Raw genomic sequence first — 18,109 nt, 5'->3', positions numbered from 1 at the left:
CTATAGGCATGGACAAAACGGCCTGTTCAAACTCAGTGGAAAACAAAAACATGAAACACTCAGCAATACAATGCATCTTTGGGGGACTAACATGGAAGCTAATCTAGCATGAAAAATACCTCAGAACCTAATTATATTATGAGAGCTTCTTATCAGGGCCTAGACTGTGATAGCTAAACAGTGTAGCTTTCATTTATTTATTTCACATAAGAGCATCAAGTTATACAAGTTATTCTTAAAATTCTGTAGGCAGAACACAACTCTGTAAAGTGAAACCCATTCTTCCTCTGAGTACTATTATAAAATCTAACATGTGTATCTCTAGATAAGCATGCTCCCGAGACCATGGATTCAGGTTGTATTTTTGTGTACCATAATAAAAGTTGTAGTGTGGTATCCACATGTATGATGATACCCATTCTCCACCTGCCCAATTGATGTAGACGCCAAGCATCTCTTGTTAATATCCAGAAATGGCAATGTTTTAGTCCTTTGTTTACTTATGACTCAAAAATAATGTTTTGATTTTATATCCAGAGGAGAAACCTAAGGCGTGACTTCAAGAATGGAGTACTCATTCGGCCTGGGGGTTTTGTTTTTTGTATTGTTGTGGTTTTTTTAGTATGTTTTTATTGATTTCAGAGAGGAAGGGAGAGGGGAGAGAAAGATACTGGGTATCAAGCCCACAACCTGGGCATGTGCCCTTGACCGTAATCAAATCCAGGACCCTTCAGTCCGCAGGCCGACGCTCTAGCCACTGAGCCAAAGCAGGTAGGACCGGCCTGTGGGTTTTTGTAGTATCTTAGTTGTTGAAGGATCTGCCACTGCTTATTACTACAGAGGCAGTGAAAAGCAGCTGTTCTAGGAATAGACATTGTGAACTAATATTATTTGCTTTTGGAGACCCCAGGTTCTGTCATCACTTCCAAAAAGAGTCAGAGAAGCCTTAGAGTGATGTTCCTACATAAGGCCTTTTCCCGAGAATTCTTATACAATCAGTTTCACAACCACTCTCTCTCCTTACACATATTGGAATTTTATATGATAACAGTTTTAGGATAATTCTGACAGTTCTCATCCCAGGTGAACTACAAAGCAGATCTCTATACTAACAGAACCGTCAGTTCACTTGCCAACTTCAAAAAACATTCCCTTTGTCTCTCACTCTCAACCCAATTTAAACCAGGCAAAACTGGACTAACCTTGTGTAATAAGCAAATACTTATGAATATTAATCCACTGGTCATTCAAACAGTCAGGTGCCCAAAGTCACACAGCTTACAAGGACCTTAAGAGTTTCCATTAGTGAACAAATCAGCATGATAAAAGAATATCAATTGTTTGTGTGCAGAAATGGCATATTTCTAAGACTGAGAAAAAGTGCAAAGTTTATTTTAAGTTACTTTAAACATTACTTCTATTATAACAGCTAACTAAATACTTAGTTGTCCTGTGAAGAAACAATATTCTAAGCAAAGATAAATACAATCAAGTTCATTGTATTTATCTCAAGGTGGGGATTAAAGGAAAGAAACATTTATCTCAAATTTTCAAAACCAAAAAAAGAGATAGACTCAGATATACTACTACCATGCCTAATTAAAACATGAAGTGATGAGAAACTATTGTTTACAACTCGAGGAAAATAAAACCTTAATAACACACTGCTATAAATATTTAATGATATAGAACTTAATTACATAATTTCATTAATATAAAGGATCAGTGGCATTAAACTATTATTTATTTCTATTTCAATGCATCGTATTAAAATTCAGAAAGTTCAGGGGGCAGTTGCAGGGTTGAGGGGGAGAGGTGGGGAGAAAAGGGACATCTGTAATACTTTCAACAATAAAGATAAATTTAAAATAATAATAATAAGTAAAGGACAATTCAAAAACTAAGAAAAAGTAAATTAGTGGTTGCCATGGCTGTGGGAAGGGGAAAATGGGGAGTAACTGCTAATGGGTACAGGGTTTCATTTGGAGGCAATAAAAATGTCCTAAAAATTAGCTATATGCACAATTCTGTGAATATACTAAAAGCCAATGAATTACATATACATTAAAAGGGTAAATTTTACTTTTTTCTTGCTCCCAGCCAGCTTGGCAGCTGCTCTTGGTTGGGGGCCACCCAAAGCAGAAAGATGGTGGCCACAAAAAAGATGACAAGGTCACTAGAGTCGACCAACTCTAGGCTCCAACTTGTTCTGACAAGTGGACAGTACAAGCTGGGGTGCAAGCAGACTCTGAAAATAATCAGACAAGGCAAACCAAAACCACTCATCATCGCCAACAACCACCCCGCCTCGAGGAGACCTGAGCAGAGCACTAGGCCATGTCGGCCAAGACTGGCGCCTATCACTACAGTGGCAATCAGACCGCACTGGGCACAGCGAGTGGAAAATACTACAGTGTGTGCATGGCTACCACCGACCCAGGTGATCCTGGCTCATTAGAGGCATGCCAGAACAGACTGAGAAGTAGATCATGCAAAATTGTTCTTTAATACAACTGGCCAGAGCTTGTTTAAAAAAAGGGAGAGGGGTGAATTTCATAGTATGTGAATTATAGCTCAATAAAGTTGTTGTAAAAAGAGGTAATGCTAGTCCTAGTCGGTTTGGTTCAGTGGATAGAGCGTCAGCCTGTGGACTGAAGGGTCCCAGGTTCGATTGCGGTCAAGGGCACATGCCCGGGATTGCTGGCTCGATCCCCATTAGGGGGCATGCAGGAGGCAGCAAATCAATGATTCTCTCTCATCATTGATGTTTCTATCTCTTTCTCTCCCTTCATCTCTAAAAATCAATAAAAGTATATTTTTAAAAAGGGTAATGCTAAACATTTTATTTCCTATGTACATTTCTAAACGGAAAATAATTATTCATCCCAGGGTAATGTGCTGAGCAATTCACATCTCCTATCTGTAGAGGCTCTGTCTACCACCTTCTAGGGAATTACCTCCCTGAAGGGTTACTCTAGTGCCCTAAATATCTACAGGCTTCTAACAGTTCTTCTAGCAACTTATAACAAGCTGTATCCATAGGCTTCTGATAACTCTAAAACACAGGAATTACACTAAATATTGAAGAGTGTGCTATACTGACAGAACCATGTTTTTTTAAAAAGATTTAAATTCCAGTGAGCTACATAATATAAAGACACCTGTTTTCCTGAGAATTAACAGCTGTAAATACAGACAACATAAGTAATTTCACACATCAAGCTGATGTGTAATAAAATAAATCTACTCAAGGTTCTTCTTTCAACAAGATAAGACTCGAACGATAAATGACCACAGCTCATCTTGTTAAGATCAAAAGGGGATGACTTCTGCAGCAAAATATGCCCACCAGCCAAGCTATTTCACCAGCTCGGTTACCAACGACACAAGCAGCCTTGCAGCAAGCAGCAAAGCGAGGAAAGATGGGATTTTAAAAGGCCTGATTTGTCAAGTTTGTAAAATGCTTTGGAACTTTTATCTAGACTTCAGAGTTTTATGTATCCAGATGAGTATCTCTGAATTGTGCTGACAAGCAAGTCGATAAACTTTTCCTTAACTTGTAAGCTGTCTGCACACACTTCAAATCCACCAAAACTATAGCAGTGGGCAACAAGAAAGAGCAAGGTCTGTAAGATCAGCTTCTGTGCCACTATATAAAATGTCATATGAAGTGGTTCATTCTTAAGGCATATTTAAATTTTAACTACATGAGTTACTGCAAATGTCTGTGCATAAAAACATGAGCTCCATTTAACTTGCCTTTGAAATAAAACAAACACTATTAGAAAAATGTCAACATCAATAGAAAGACATCTTTTCTAAAACCATGATTTAGAAATACTCCAAAAAAAGGTAAAAGTTATTAGTGAAAACCGTAACTAATAGTATAAACAGACAACCGCGTGCTTTTTTATATCATATATTTCATCGTGCCGTACCAATAGTGGCATCACAATTTTTTTGCAAGAGAGAAAAAGGAAAGAGCTAAGCTTCCTCTGGTACTATCTAACATGCCCACATAATGGTCAATGAGGAAACTGAGCCTCACAGTTATTAGGTATCTTGTAGGTTTTAAACCTAAGTCTTCTAATTTTTCTAGAATGTCATTTTAAATAAAGAAAAATTTCCACTTGACTACAGAAAATTTGAAAATGCATTTGGTGTCATCTACTCATATACAGTCCCTAAGACCACAGTGCATCTTGGGTGCCCATGCAAAGGGTACCTAGAGTGCTTGCCCTGTCCTTCAAATGACCCTCTTTTCCTTCCACGGTTTCCTGCAGCCTCAATTCTCCAAATCCATGAGTTTTTTCCTTTCCCACATTAGCACATTTACTTTATATATGTAAATAGCAAATGCACTTAGAACTTCAGATGCTATCTTTATGTTAAATCAACTGAGAGTACTTTTCTAGTTTACTACCAAAAAAAATGTCATAATATAGACTATAACAAAAGGAATTCTACCCACCAGAAGATTAAGCTTTGCCAATACAATGAGACCTACTTTATAAAAATAACCCTCAAAATGATATGGCCTGTTGCCAAGACCCTCCTACAGCAGATCCTGTCCTTGTTGGGAACAAAACAAGCTTTAGCACCATGCCAACATAACAGCTGCCAAAAATGAATTCTTCTTGAACCCTCTATCCATTGCCCCGCCAAGGTAGTCAACCTTATCTGTTGTGACCATGTATCTCATACAAATATTTTATACAATTTTAATTAAACAGTTGTTTTATACAGTGTATGCCATCTCTGTGATATCGACTAGTTAGAAAGTCTTTCTTCTTTTTTTTTTTAGAACTTTTATTATGGAAAATTTCAAACATAACCAAAAATAGAACAATAGAATAAACCCTCATGTACCCATTACTCAGATTCAGTAATTATCAACTCAGGGCCAATACCATTTAGGAAGCCTTTATTTCCAAAAGAATTCAAAAATATGAATTTTGAGGTTGACCAAAATAATCTTATCTTAGTTTTCTAGATCAGTTAATTCTATGTTTCTAGAACTTTGAGAGAGGCCACAGGGGATACAAGAAGTGCAAAATGTCTTGGCCTTCGTGGCGCTTAAGTAATATTTAAAGAGATAATATTAACAGAGTTGAAAATTATTTGAAAATATATATTTCAAAATAAATTCCAGAAAGAGATCTAAATTAGATGTTCACACAATGCAAACCTAAATAATTCATTTATTATTTTATAGTCAACTCTTATGTACGGATTAGTCATGAAAAATAGGTTTATTTAATAAGATATTTAGAATTACTTGGAACCGGAATAAAATTCTTATTGAAAGATGCCTAACATCTGATACTATACAGTCACCAAAGGCTTACCACCGACTCTCCCCAAACTGAAACTTCTCTTATCACTGAGACCACAGCACCCTCTACTTTTTGACAAAGTACATCCCCAGAACAAGGCAATGAGTTCCAGTTCCTACACAAAAAGGAGATGAGGAAAAGAAGAAAAAAGGAAGGGTCTTACAACTGTTCAACCTTTCTTATGAGACAATTAAATGGGTAAGTACGCTGTTTAGAAGAGTGCATCTGGCACATAGCAAGCATTCAATAACATCAGCCATTACCCTCATATAAAAACCAGTGTTTTACAGAAGTCCTAGTCTCCATAAACTATCTAGGAAGAACAACTAGCCCATATTTGGTAAACTCAGGGTCAGTGCCCTGCCAATGCTCTTCAAGTACCATAGGCATTCATTACAACAGCAACTTGGGTGGTCATTAACCTCAGTGATTTTGTTAAGCTTCTTTTTAAAAATGAACTTCATAAAGGTCATGCACTACGTTTGCTGTGTTGAAATATCAGCTAACTTCTTTTCATGCTGGCTGATCATACATGTCATTCTATAATACAAGTACCGCCCCCCCATATAAGAGTCAATGAAAGTAAGCTGACTTTCTTTCAGAAGTTACTCAAGTTGTGTCTAAAGACAAAATCTCCATGATTCACTTCTAATCCATAATTCCATTTCAAAAACAAAGTAAAAATATTAAATCCAGTGAAAGCCCTCAATGATATGAACTCCTGAACACTAATTTGGATATGCAGCAACTGGAAGTTGGCTCCCATCCTCTACAACAGGCTGACCCCAGTCATTGCATCTACCTTACAGTAACAGGCTGTGTTTGCCAGCACCCGCATTCCCACAATGCCATATTTGTGGCTCCTTGCAGTGGTATGGTATCAGAAAATGACACCCACATCCAACATAATGGAATTTACTTTGACTTTCATATTTAGTCACTATCACCTGGAAATGGGCTACACTGTTCCTGCTCTCCAAGAATTCCCAGCCCACTCTTCCTGTAGTCCTCCAATTGCTATTATAATTTCCCTCAGTCCCAGGGCATCTGCCTGGGAAAAGCAAAATTACCAGGAATTAAAGAGAGATATTATATCTGACCTAAATTGTAAGGTGAAATAAAGAATCGTTAAAAAGAGTCCTCTATTGAAAAACATGGAGTAAATAAAGCATTGGGTATTTCACCCAACACTGGTAAATTTGCTTAACATCAAGGACCTCTGAAAGAAAATGTAGCTGTGAATCAAGACCATATAGTGTATGTTTATTATGATTCAAATATATAAACTAAAGATTTCAGTTACCAGTGCAAGAACAACCAAGTAATTTTAAAAAAATTTTTTTCAGAATCAATAAATAACTAGTTTTTGCAATAAAATTTTCATGTCCAAAACAGGTACTAAGGACATCCCACTGGGATGCTCCACCCAGTCCTCTGACCTGTCATCTATATAATAAAAGCCTAAGTGACCGAAACAACCAGAACAACTGGTCGCTATGATGTGCACTGACCATCAGGGGGCAGACGCTCAACGCAAGAGCTGCCCCCTGGTGGTCAGTGCATTTACACTGGGGGAGCGCCGCTCAGCCGGGCTCACAGCTGGCAAGCGCAGCAGCAGTGGTGGGAGCCTCTCCTGCCTCTGCTGCAGTGCTAAGGAGCAGCGAGATGAGATGACTGGTAAGGAGCAGCGAGCAGGCGGGCGGTAAGGAGCGAGGGGTCCCAGACTGCGAGAGGGCACAGGCTGGGCTGAGGGACCCTCCTCCCCGCCCCCCGCCCCAGTGCACTGGGCCTCTAATATAGTATAGATACAAACAGGATGGCAGTAACCACCACAGGCTGGCCACATCATATGATCAAAGAATAAGCAACAAAAATAAATTCTTTGGGAAGTGAGACTTTTTTTATATATATATAATATATTTTATTGATTTTTTACAGAGAGGAAGGGAGAGGAATAGAGAGTTAGAAACACCGATGAGAGAGAAACATCTATCAGCTGCCTCCTGCACACCCGCCACTGGGGATGTGCATGCAACCAAGGTACATGCCCTTGACTGGAATCGAACCTGGGACCCTTCAGTCCGCTGGCCGATGCTCTATCCACTGAGCCAAACCGGTTAGGGCAAGTGAGACTCTTTTTATATTTCTAAATATTTTTATGCATCTAAATGTGGGTGGGCACTGCTGATAAATATACTTTAAAAAGAAGAAAGAAGAAAATCCAAAATGTGAAATAAGCTGCATGCATAAAAAATATTTAACACATTATTTATAATAGATAAAAATAGGTAACAAAAAGGCTTTGTAAATTATGGTACTTAAAACTGAATACTATTGTGCCACAACTAAAAACTATGGTAATAAATACATCACAGCATGTAAACAGTTTTGGTATACGGTTATACAGCTTTTGTATAAGGTTGAGAAAAAAAGTAAGATTTTGTGTCATCTATAATTATAGCTATATTCAAGTGCATTTAAAAATACTTAAAGGTATTTCCTCTCCTCTAAACACTGGCAGTTATATGACAGCAATGGAAGACAATGGGTGAGGGTCTGCTCCTCTTACCTGCCTCGGATTTCTGTGATGCTGTTATACAACTTTGTAATTATAAAACATGTATTTTAAAAAAAAAAGAAGGAAATAAAAGGGCACTAGAAAAATGGCAGGAACTTATAACTTCACAACTTTGAGAGATTCCTTTATCAGCCTGAGCATTTGATAACTTGATCTCATATAGTGCTCATACTTTCAGAATGTTGTATGATAAAATGGGGATAAGAAACAATTAGTTCAATGCTCATAGTTAACTATTAATAATAATTATTAATATACATGTTTAAGGATTCTGTGAAAAACAATGACCTCGTATCGCTACATTATACTAATTATTTTTTCACCCGGGTTGGGCTTTTCCTGTCAAGTCCTATAAATTTTCCCAATGCATCCATTGCCTGCAATTCCAGCAGCTGCCATTGAGTGGTGCCTGCTAAGGGGAGCTATGGCCCAGATAAAAAGAAGAGGTAAAGCACACAATACAATTCTTCTTTTTTCCATATTTTTATTTTATTTATTTTTATTGAATTTATTGGGGTGACATTAGTTAATAAAATTATACAGGTTTCAGGCATACAATTCTACAATACATCATCTGTATATTACATTGTGTGTTTACCACCCCAAGTCAAGTCTCCTTCCATCACCCCCTTTCACTTCTTCCACCCCCCTTCCCTCTGGCAATCACCACACTGTTGTCTGTATCCATGAGTCTTTCATTTTTTCTTTGCTTAATCCTTTCACCTTTCTCACCCAGCTCCCAACGCCCTCCCCTCTGACTGTGTCAGTCTGTACAATTCTAGAAACAAAAAACTATCATCATAATAAAATGCAGATATCTATTCACTATAAGATAGGGTTGGCTATCTAAGAAATATAACACATATTTAACCTTTGTTTACTTTTCCAATAGGTACTTATAAGCATCTGTAACTGATATCCTAGAAGGTAACAGCCTAGAGTTTGTTCTGTTCACTCCTTCTGCTTATTCTTGCCTCTCTATGACTTCTAGGCTCCAGAGTTTGGTATAATATCTTACTGGTGCCTGGAACGATTCCCCTTTAACTATTTTCCTGGAAGACTTCTACTGATCGTTCAACCCCAAACCCAAATAGTATTTACTTTGTGAAGTCTCCCCTGAACACCCAAGCGACACCTTCTCCAGACCCGCCACAGACCTGGAGGCAGGTGGACCTTGGTATAGCACTTTCACCCTCCACAGCACAGCAGACCAGGACATACACACATATTTTATGGGCTGGCAGTGCTGGCCTATGACCAGGAGTAAATCAGCCTGTAAAGCCAGCCACTGCTTCACAGGCCAAAGTCTGGCAGAGTCAGGCTCACAACTTTCCACAATAACTCTTAAGCAGACACGTGACTTAGTAGCTGTCATGGGTGGCGCTGGCCAAATAAGAACAATCTGAGTGGTATATGGAAAAGGAGCAGTGCACGGAACCAGTGGCAAAGCTGGCATTCTTGTAGCGCATAAAAAGTTGGCAACAAATTACTTAACCTAATAAATCAAAGCTATGGAAGGCTGTTGTTAAAGCAGCATGTCCACAGTCCCTCTGAGAGAGAGACAAAGCTTTCAGCAACACCAACAATGACAACAGTAACAGCAGATAACTCATGGAGTGCTACTGTGAGACAGACACCAAACCAAGCACTTCAGGAATATAAATTCATCCAATGCTCACACAACCCCAAGGAGAAAGAAAATAACCTGCCAAGGGTCACACGGAGAGAAAACAGCAGAGCCTGGATTCAGCCCTGATATCTGGCTCGAGTCCATGCTGAGAACTAGTGCATTTTACTGCCTTATAACTGAAATACAGCATGGAATGTGCTCAAGGCCTGGAGAAGAGACACAATGGTGAACTTGTGACCACATCCTATACTCAAAAAAGGGAACGACTTTCACATAGTAGGAAATACATTAAGACCCAACACATGCACACACCCGCTCACCCTTCCTCCCACCCTGGTACCCCACCCTCTTACAACTGAAGCAGAAATTTCAGAAAACAGTACTACCTATGACACAGCCTGACAATTTCTACTCTATTTTATTTTGTAAGAAATGCTGGTCATGACCCAAAAAGGGTTTCCCAAAACCACTGCACTAGCCCCAGGATCAGCTTTACTATGCCACCACCTATTCTGAAGGAAGATGTAGTAAACAGGATACAGATGGTTCTGGGCCTAAGAAAGCTAAAGCTTCCCGGCCAGTGTGGGTCAGTGATTGAGCACTGACCTATGAACCAGGAGGTCATAGTTTGATTCCCGGTCAGGGCACATGCCTGGGTTGCGGGCTCAATCCCTAGTAGGGGGCATGCAGGAGGCAGCCAATCAATGATTCGCTCTCATCATTGATGTTTCTATCTCTCCCTCTCCTTTCCTCTCTGAAATCAATAAAATTATATTTTAAAATAAAAACAAAAAAGAAAGCTAAAGCTAGGGAAGTAATGTGATATAATGGAGCCAGACCTGAGTTCTAATCCCCACTCAACCCCTAAAAAGATGCGTGACTAGGAAGTCACTACCTTCTTGGAGCCACTACTGTGAAAGTTAAGTGAGACAGAGTTTACAAAGCTCTTGGCCCATCCTATATAATAAAAGGGTAATATGCAAATTGTCCCCTCGACCAGGAGTTTGATGGGAGTTCGACCAGGGGGCAGGGCCGGCCCGCCAACTGCCCAGGGCCCCTCTCCCCAGCCAGCCCCACCCCCAATTGCCCCCCCACACACACCAATTGGGGGCAGGGCCGGCCGGCCAACCTCCTGTGTCCCCTCCCCCAGCTGGACCAGCCCAATCACTCGCCCCAATCAGGGAGGGCCAGCCGGATCCCACCCATGCACAAATTCATGCACCAGGCCTCTGGTAACATATATAAAGAAAGAGTTATTTTCTTCCCCCCACACCAACCCTTGGAGTTGACTCTGTCGGTTTAAAGTAGTTTTCATAAAAGCAGAGTTTGGGGTTAATTCAAAATGGGAAAGGATCTAGAAATTGATATTCTGACTTACTGAAGACTAAAGCAACATCCTATCTGGAACAAACTGTCTCTTTCCCAGGTGAGTCTGAGATAACTCCCAGACTGAAAAGTACCGATGGGAAAACTCTGCTTTTGCATTTGGGATCCGTGCCTCTTAAAAACAGGACTTCGTGTTCCCCTGAAGAAAGCACCAGAAGGAGCCCTGCTCCCCACTGCAATCCCCTTGCTATAAAACATGGGGTGATGGGTGTCCAGGGATCCCACAAAATGGGAAGCATCCTGGAGAGTGAGGACCATTTCTGTGCAATCAGCTCAAAGCACAGAGCCTAAGGCAGGGCCTGTCCCACAACAATAGACACAGAGTGAATGTCTGCTGAGCCTAACTGAAGAAACCTCCAGATGCAAATCGATGTCCTGTTTCGCTTCTGTCTGGCTCCTTTTCTGTCTCTTCTTCCTGCATCCCCACAGGTGACAGTCCTCCTGGTAAACATTTCACCCTGCCCATTGCTTTAACTTCCTTCCAAATCAGGGTCTACTTACTGTTGGCTTACTTCTCTGTAGTTTTAGAGTTGTTCTTCACCTAGATAAATGGTTATTTCTTGAAAGGCCAGAATTTAAAGTAGTCTAAGACTTTTATTTTATAGATAAGAACATTGGTGTAAAAAAGGGGCAAGTATGCTAACAGGTAGAAGCACTAACAAGTAGTAGATGGCAGGTGATAAACTGATTTGTGGTCCAAGCTTTGCACTACAGTAAGAGCAAACTTGGCCTTGTACATTTTAAATGCATTTGGTTGAAGGAAAAAAAATCACCAGAATAAATGGAAGTAAATGTGTACCAAGCACCAGTTGTGTGCTAAGCCCTGTGTTTATCACATTTAAACCTTACAAACAAACCTACAAAGTTGTACAAATAATTATCTTGTAATTTCTCTGGGTAGCATGAAAAAAATAGAGAGCTTTGAAGATATTCCAGCAGTTTCTCTGTCAGTGCCTATAGACTAGCCTTGCTAGATTATACTAATTGGAGAAGCCCAATATGAGCTGCTGAAAATGCTGTTACATATTTTAAAGAACTCTAGTAAATAGAAAACTTTTAATTGCATACCACCAATAGATTGAAAGTATTATGTTATGACAAAAGGGTCCTTTAAAGGCTGGTAATAGATGACAATTTGACAAGATGTATCAATAGCCATAAAAATGTCCATGCACCTCAGGATCTTTTGTCTACGTGCATCATGTGCATGGATGTTTGCCAAAATCAGCATTAGAACACATTTTAAAATATTTATTACCTCAGCTATATTAATAAACTCATTATAGGTTAGCACATTTTTATGAAAAAAAATATGTCTCATGAAACAATATTTTCTAAAGCAAACAAAGTAGTAATAAATGTGGCACTGGTCTACATTTTTGCAAATCACTTTAAAGTGTGGCTTAGGCCCAGCCGGTGCGGCTCAGTGGTTGAGCGTCGACCTATGAACCAGGAGGTCACAGTTCAATTCCTGGTCAGGGCATATTCCCAGGTTGCGGGTTTGAACCCCAGTGGGGGGGGGGGGGGGGCGCGGGGCGTGCAGGAGGCAGACAATCAATAATTCTCTCTCATCACTGATGTTTCCATCTCACCCTTTCCCTTCCTCTTGGATATTAATAAGAATATATTTTTTAAAAACTAAAAATAAAATAATTATAATCATCAGCCTATTTGGTTCATATAAGTAAAACTGCCTCAGTAAGATACAGAATGCTAACTACAACATAGTCACATGATATAAAACAAAGGCTGCCCTGCCTCTTCAGTTATTCTGTGTGAAGATGTGGCACCAAATTTTTGTTGGCAAGAATATCATCAATGAGCCTTATTTCCTCCATGAAGACACAGCTATCTATATATATAAAACCCTAATATGCAAATAGACCGAGCAGTGGAACAAGCAAACAACCGAACAACCGGTCGCTATGTCGTGCGCTACCACCAGGGGGCGTGCGCGGAACATGGCAGGCATTGGCAGCAGGCAGCAGAATGCAGAACATGGCGGGCATCAACCACGGCAGGATGGTGGAGCAGGTGAGCAGGGGTGGCAGACCAAGGCAGGGCGCCAGTTGCTGTCATTGGGGCAAGCCTCTGGTGGTTACGGAAAATTCTTTGCTCCCGTGCACCACGGTCCCTCCCAGCACTCGCATCTGCTGCAGGTGCCGGCCCCGCTCACACCTGCTGCCAGCGCCCAGCGCCAGCCCTGATTGCTCGGCACCATCAGCGGGTGCGAGTGGTGGCTGCCAACCCCAATCACCCCTGAGGGCTTCTCCACCTCCCCCTGCTCCTGAAGGGCAATCGGGGAAACAGCCGCCACTTGCACCCGCAGCTGGCGCCAGCGCCAATCACTCCACGCTGTCAACGGGTGCAAGCAGGGCGCCACATGGGAGTGGCGCCGGCGGCAGTGGTGGTGGGAGTGGGGCTGCCAGCAGAGAGAGTACCGGGACCTTGGCGGGAGGGGCTGGGCAAGGGCAAGGAAGATGGGCCAAAAACCGCCCCGGGGCAGCCCCGGGGCCCACAGTTCCTTTCAAGGTGCACGAATTTGTGCACTGGGCCCCCAGTTGACTGATATTACAAGACTTAAGCAACTATATGATGTGTGGCTAAACAAGTTTATGCTAGTTGTATTTGCTGATAGCTTAGCACAGCTTTCCAAAAATGCCATTTGTTTTATTGTCATTAACAGAACCTAGTCCATTAAGAAAACATGCATCAAAGCAGAGCCTGTAATTACTAACTCACGAGATGTCTCTATTTTATACTCTACTTGATTTTACTACTATAATGACACCAGAAAAGTGTTATCAAGAGAAGGTAACTTGCCGAACCGGTTTGGCTCAGTGGATGGAGCGTCAGCCTGCGGACTGAAGGGTCCCGGGTTCGATTCCGGTCAAGGGCATGTACCTTGGTTGTGGGCACATCCCCAGTGGGGGACGTGCAGGAGGCAGCTGATCGATGTTTCTCTCTCATCGATGTTTCTAACTCTCTATCCCTCTCCCTTCTTCTCTGTAAAAAATCAATAAAATATATTAAAAAAAAAAAAGAGAAGGTAACTTTTCACTCACAGCACATTTTTAAAAGCAGCAACGAAGCTAACATTTTCATGAAGAGAAATTTTAAAAGTATGATCACATGAAAGGATAGTTTATAAGACAGAAATAGTTCTACAAAGTCATGTAAACTTACAAGATTTAGAAAGAGGAGATGGAAAGGGGCAACCCATTATTCACACTTCCCTCAAAGTGCCTGTTAACCAGCCACCCTGACTTCCCCAACTCTGTCAATACGAAACTGAAAAGATAAGGAGACAATTCTTCCCAAAGTTGGGAATGGACTCAACAGGCTTATACAGCAGAATTGAAAAGAAAGGATTCAGAAACAGAACACATATGAATTTGCCATGTAGGCACAGAAAGGTAGAAAAGAAATGGAAAGGATAATTTTAAAAAGAAAAATCACTTATTGTAACCATCTTTCAGAAAAACAGAGTCAAACCAAAGAAACATTTTGATTTTAATTATAAGTTTTAAGAATTACAAGATCCACAATACAGAGATACCCTTTATTCCCATTTCTGCAACTAAGTTCAATTCATCAGCTTTTACCGAACAATATTCTCCTCCACATACAACTCCGCCATACATGACCCACAGGGCCAGCACACCACAGAGGACACACACACAGACTTGCTTAGTCACGCATGCGGTGGACTGGCTGTGCTGATGCCACCTTGCCTGACCTAGAAATCCCCAGAAGAAATTCTAACTGCCCCCTATCACATCCTCATTGGGGATGCCAGGACACTAGTATACCCTTCAACGTTTGGAGACATCCACATTCTTCTTCAAAAATACATATATAAATATTTTTTTAAATGAATTGCTGTGACACGTAAGAGATGTACTGATGATATGAACAATGTCTTTATATGGATTTCAAGATAAACAAAGAAAATACTAAATAGCATCCTCTACTGTTTGTAGTCCACACATAGGAATTATTGTTCAGCACTGATGTTTATATAGGCAAAATAAATTACTGATTAACAACTGCAAAAAGTGTATAAGTAAAGTAAAACATAAAAAATTTGGACTTTATCAAATTTTCCACCAATGTTTTTGAAGGTATAAACATCTTGCCTTTGTTATATATGTCAATATACAGAGAGTCTCCAAAAAATGTATACACACTTTAACAGCTGATATCTCAATTTTGAAAATGAAATGTATTTTAATAAACACTGCCTTTGAAATTATTCAAAGTATGTGTATATATATTTTTGCACCCTATATTACATACAAACAACATTCTGCATTAAAATTACATAAAATTCACACCAAGGTTAGTGTGACATTAAATTTTCTTACAATTCCTAGATATATGAGGTGCAGTTTTATACTTATAGCTACTCATATGCAAACACATGATAAAAAAATGTATCTAAGTAAGATGAAAGTATTAAGAAAATTATAAATCAAATGAAGGCTATTCAAGCATAACAGGAATTTGAAAATGAACATGTACAAAAAATTAAAATGCACCATACTTATTTGGCAGCATGGACAGTAAAAAAAACTCTGCCCAGAACCAGAAGGTAAGCAAGAAAAAGTCCTCTAGCAGCCAAAGATGGTAAAAATTAATGTGCTAAAAAAAAATGCATACATTCTACTATGCTTATTCCTTTTTCTTTTGCACTAATTCTCAAAGCTTGGACTGCCCTTCCCAGCCCAGGTCCACAGTTGATTAGAAGCACAAAACTGAGGAGAGAAACTGAGGTACTTATATAAATTATCACCCCAACAACAGCAGCAAGAAGTAACAATTAACAGAAAAAGAAAACCAAAAAATAAAAGCAGCAGTTAAGAATTCAAAAAGATGTAAATATACTTACAAATGCCACAACATTCTGAGGCATATCATGCCACAAAGTAACAATTTATAAATTATAATACTGAATTATATTCAAAACACTTATGAATCACATAGGAAATTAATGTTGTACTTATTTACTTTTGTTAATCCTCACCTGAGGATATTTTTTCCATTGATTTTTAGAGAGTGGAAAGGAGGGGGAGAGACAGACAGAGAAACATGGATGTGAGAGAGACAGGGCCCAGGATCGAGCCTGCAACTGAGGCACATGCCCTTGACCAGAATCGAACCCAGGACCCTTCAATCCATGGGCCGATGCTCTATCCACCAAACCAAAATGGCTAGGGCTGAATGTTGTATTTTAAAGTGTCTCCCCAAAATACTTAAAATAGGGAAAAAAAACTCGGAGTTATACAAAAGTTTACTTTTCAGGGATCCATTTTACAGGAACCATTGTTTCTTGGGGAATTTTATAACTGTATGTGCAGATGTTGTTGATTATAAAATCAAGTGAAATCTGAATAGCAGTCTTCACCAAAAGCCCATGGTGAGACCCAACACGCCCCACCCGTGCTCTCAAACAGATGCTCATCAAACTGTGACTGAAATGCTCAGAAAAATAAAGACTGAAAACTATATGCAGCCTTAATCCAGTTTAAATGAATCCAAGACTACTGCTATGCATGAACACTAGCTATGCACAAGGCTTTACACAATTAATTCCTATCACAATCTTGTGAATCAAGCGTTATCCCATTTCATAGGAATCTGAGACTTAGTGGTAAATGACAAGCTCAAAGTCATGCCTAGTGGTGGAGCAACCAAGTTCCTCTGGGTCTGTAAACTGCGCACAAAATATATTCTGTCATGACAAATTTGCCTACTATTTAATTGCATAGTTCATCTTTATAAGATGCAACCAAATACAAATATTTATAATCTACTGAACCCCACTATCCAAAGCATTTACTAGTGACAACCTTCATTTCCCAAAGGGTATTCCTGGGAATACCCCACACAGAGTGTAACAGGTATAACTGGCTGTGTGCAATAATGAAAGAGAATCATTGATTGGCTGCCTCCTGCATTCCCCATACTGGGGATCGAGTCCACACCCCAGGCATGTGCCCTGACTGGGAGTCACACCGTGACCTCCTGGTTCATAGTCAATGCTCAACCACTAAGCCACACCAGCTGGGTGTGAATATATTTCTCAGGATGTTTAGTATATTTAGTCTTTGGCACTGTGACTCTCCAAGTTTAGGAGGTGGCTGAGTATAAGCTGATCTAATACGGCTTCAGGTAGGGCAAGAGAATCCTCCTCCACCACACCTTTCCTTCCTCAGCAGGGTAGCTACAGCTCGATGAGACAGTGATGCAAGTTCACAGGGAGAGGAAGCACACAGGAACTCCCAACAAGCCTCTGCTCAGAAATGGCATGCTGCCATCTTTCCACCTTCTGCTGGCCAGTCCAGATTCATGGGGTGGATAAAGAGACTCCAGCTCTTAATGGGAGTAGCTATAAAGTCACACTGCAAAGGGCATGGATACAAGGAAAGATGAAGAATTGTGGCCATTTTTGCCATGAGTCTGTCTTATCACCTAATTTTCAAATTTCCCCAATTGTCAGCCATAATAGCCTTCTGTTCTTCCTCTATCCTTTTACTTAATTCTTTACACTTATTACTACACAAAACCATATTGGTGTGTTAATGTAATCTGTACCTGTCTGCTCCAGCAATCACCTCTACTGGAAGGTAAGCCCCATGCAGGCAGGGACTTGGATTACAGTGTACCTGGTACATAATGAGAACACTCTATCTGTTGACTGAACTAGGTATCTGGAATGGTTTCCCACAGCTTAGCACATTTCTAATTATTGCCTTCAGAGTCAAAGGCCAAGAAAAAGTCAATCAAATGACCTGAATTTATTAGTGGCATATTTCTCTAACAGGTGTAAAGATTATGTATAATGGGGGTCTATGGTTAAGGCCCTCTGATTGTCACTATGGACAAAGGAAGCCCATTTCTATAGTGTAAACAGAAAGTGGAGCACATTTTCAAAGGTACAATAGACTAATAAGTCAGTGATCTGGGCAGGGAACTAAAGAACTGCTCTTTCAAGGAATGGGATAAACTAAATTTTATACCCAGTAAAGTGATGTCATGCTTTAGTTTAGAACTTTACCCCAACTGTTGCTTAAAGGAGTAACAAAGTTAAATAAGTTTCTTTACAACCTATCCAAAGCCATTTAAATGTTTGTTGTGGCTCACTGGCCTGGGAATATAACATTCAAAGTTTCTCAA

The 18,109-nt window shown here is 40.1% G+C and overlaps 1 protein-coding gene and 1 pseudogene across 1 annotated transcript in view; one reads left to right on the top strand and one right to left on the bottom strand.

The window, feature by feature from the left end:
* WDR70 (WD repeat domain 70) overlaps window positions 1–18,109 on the bottom strand; it is a 184,574-nt gene that overhangs the window by 101,765 nt on the left and 64,700 nt on the right. The window lies entirely within an intron of this gene.
* Window positions 2,147–2,486, top strand: LOC102431371 (annotated as a pseudogene).

This window comes from Myotis lucifugus, unplaced genomic scaffold, assembly GCF_000147115.1.
Source record: "Myotis lucifugus unplaced genomic scaffold, Myoluc2.0 scaffold_68, whole genome shotgun sequence".
NCBI classification, from domain to species: domain Eukaryota; kingdom Metazoa; phylum Chordata; class Mammalia; order Chiroptera; family Vespertilionidae; genus Myotis; species Myotis lucifugus.
Note: the sequence above shows the minus strand (reverse complement) of the source record. Positions and strands in the feature narration are given on the sequence as shown.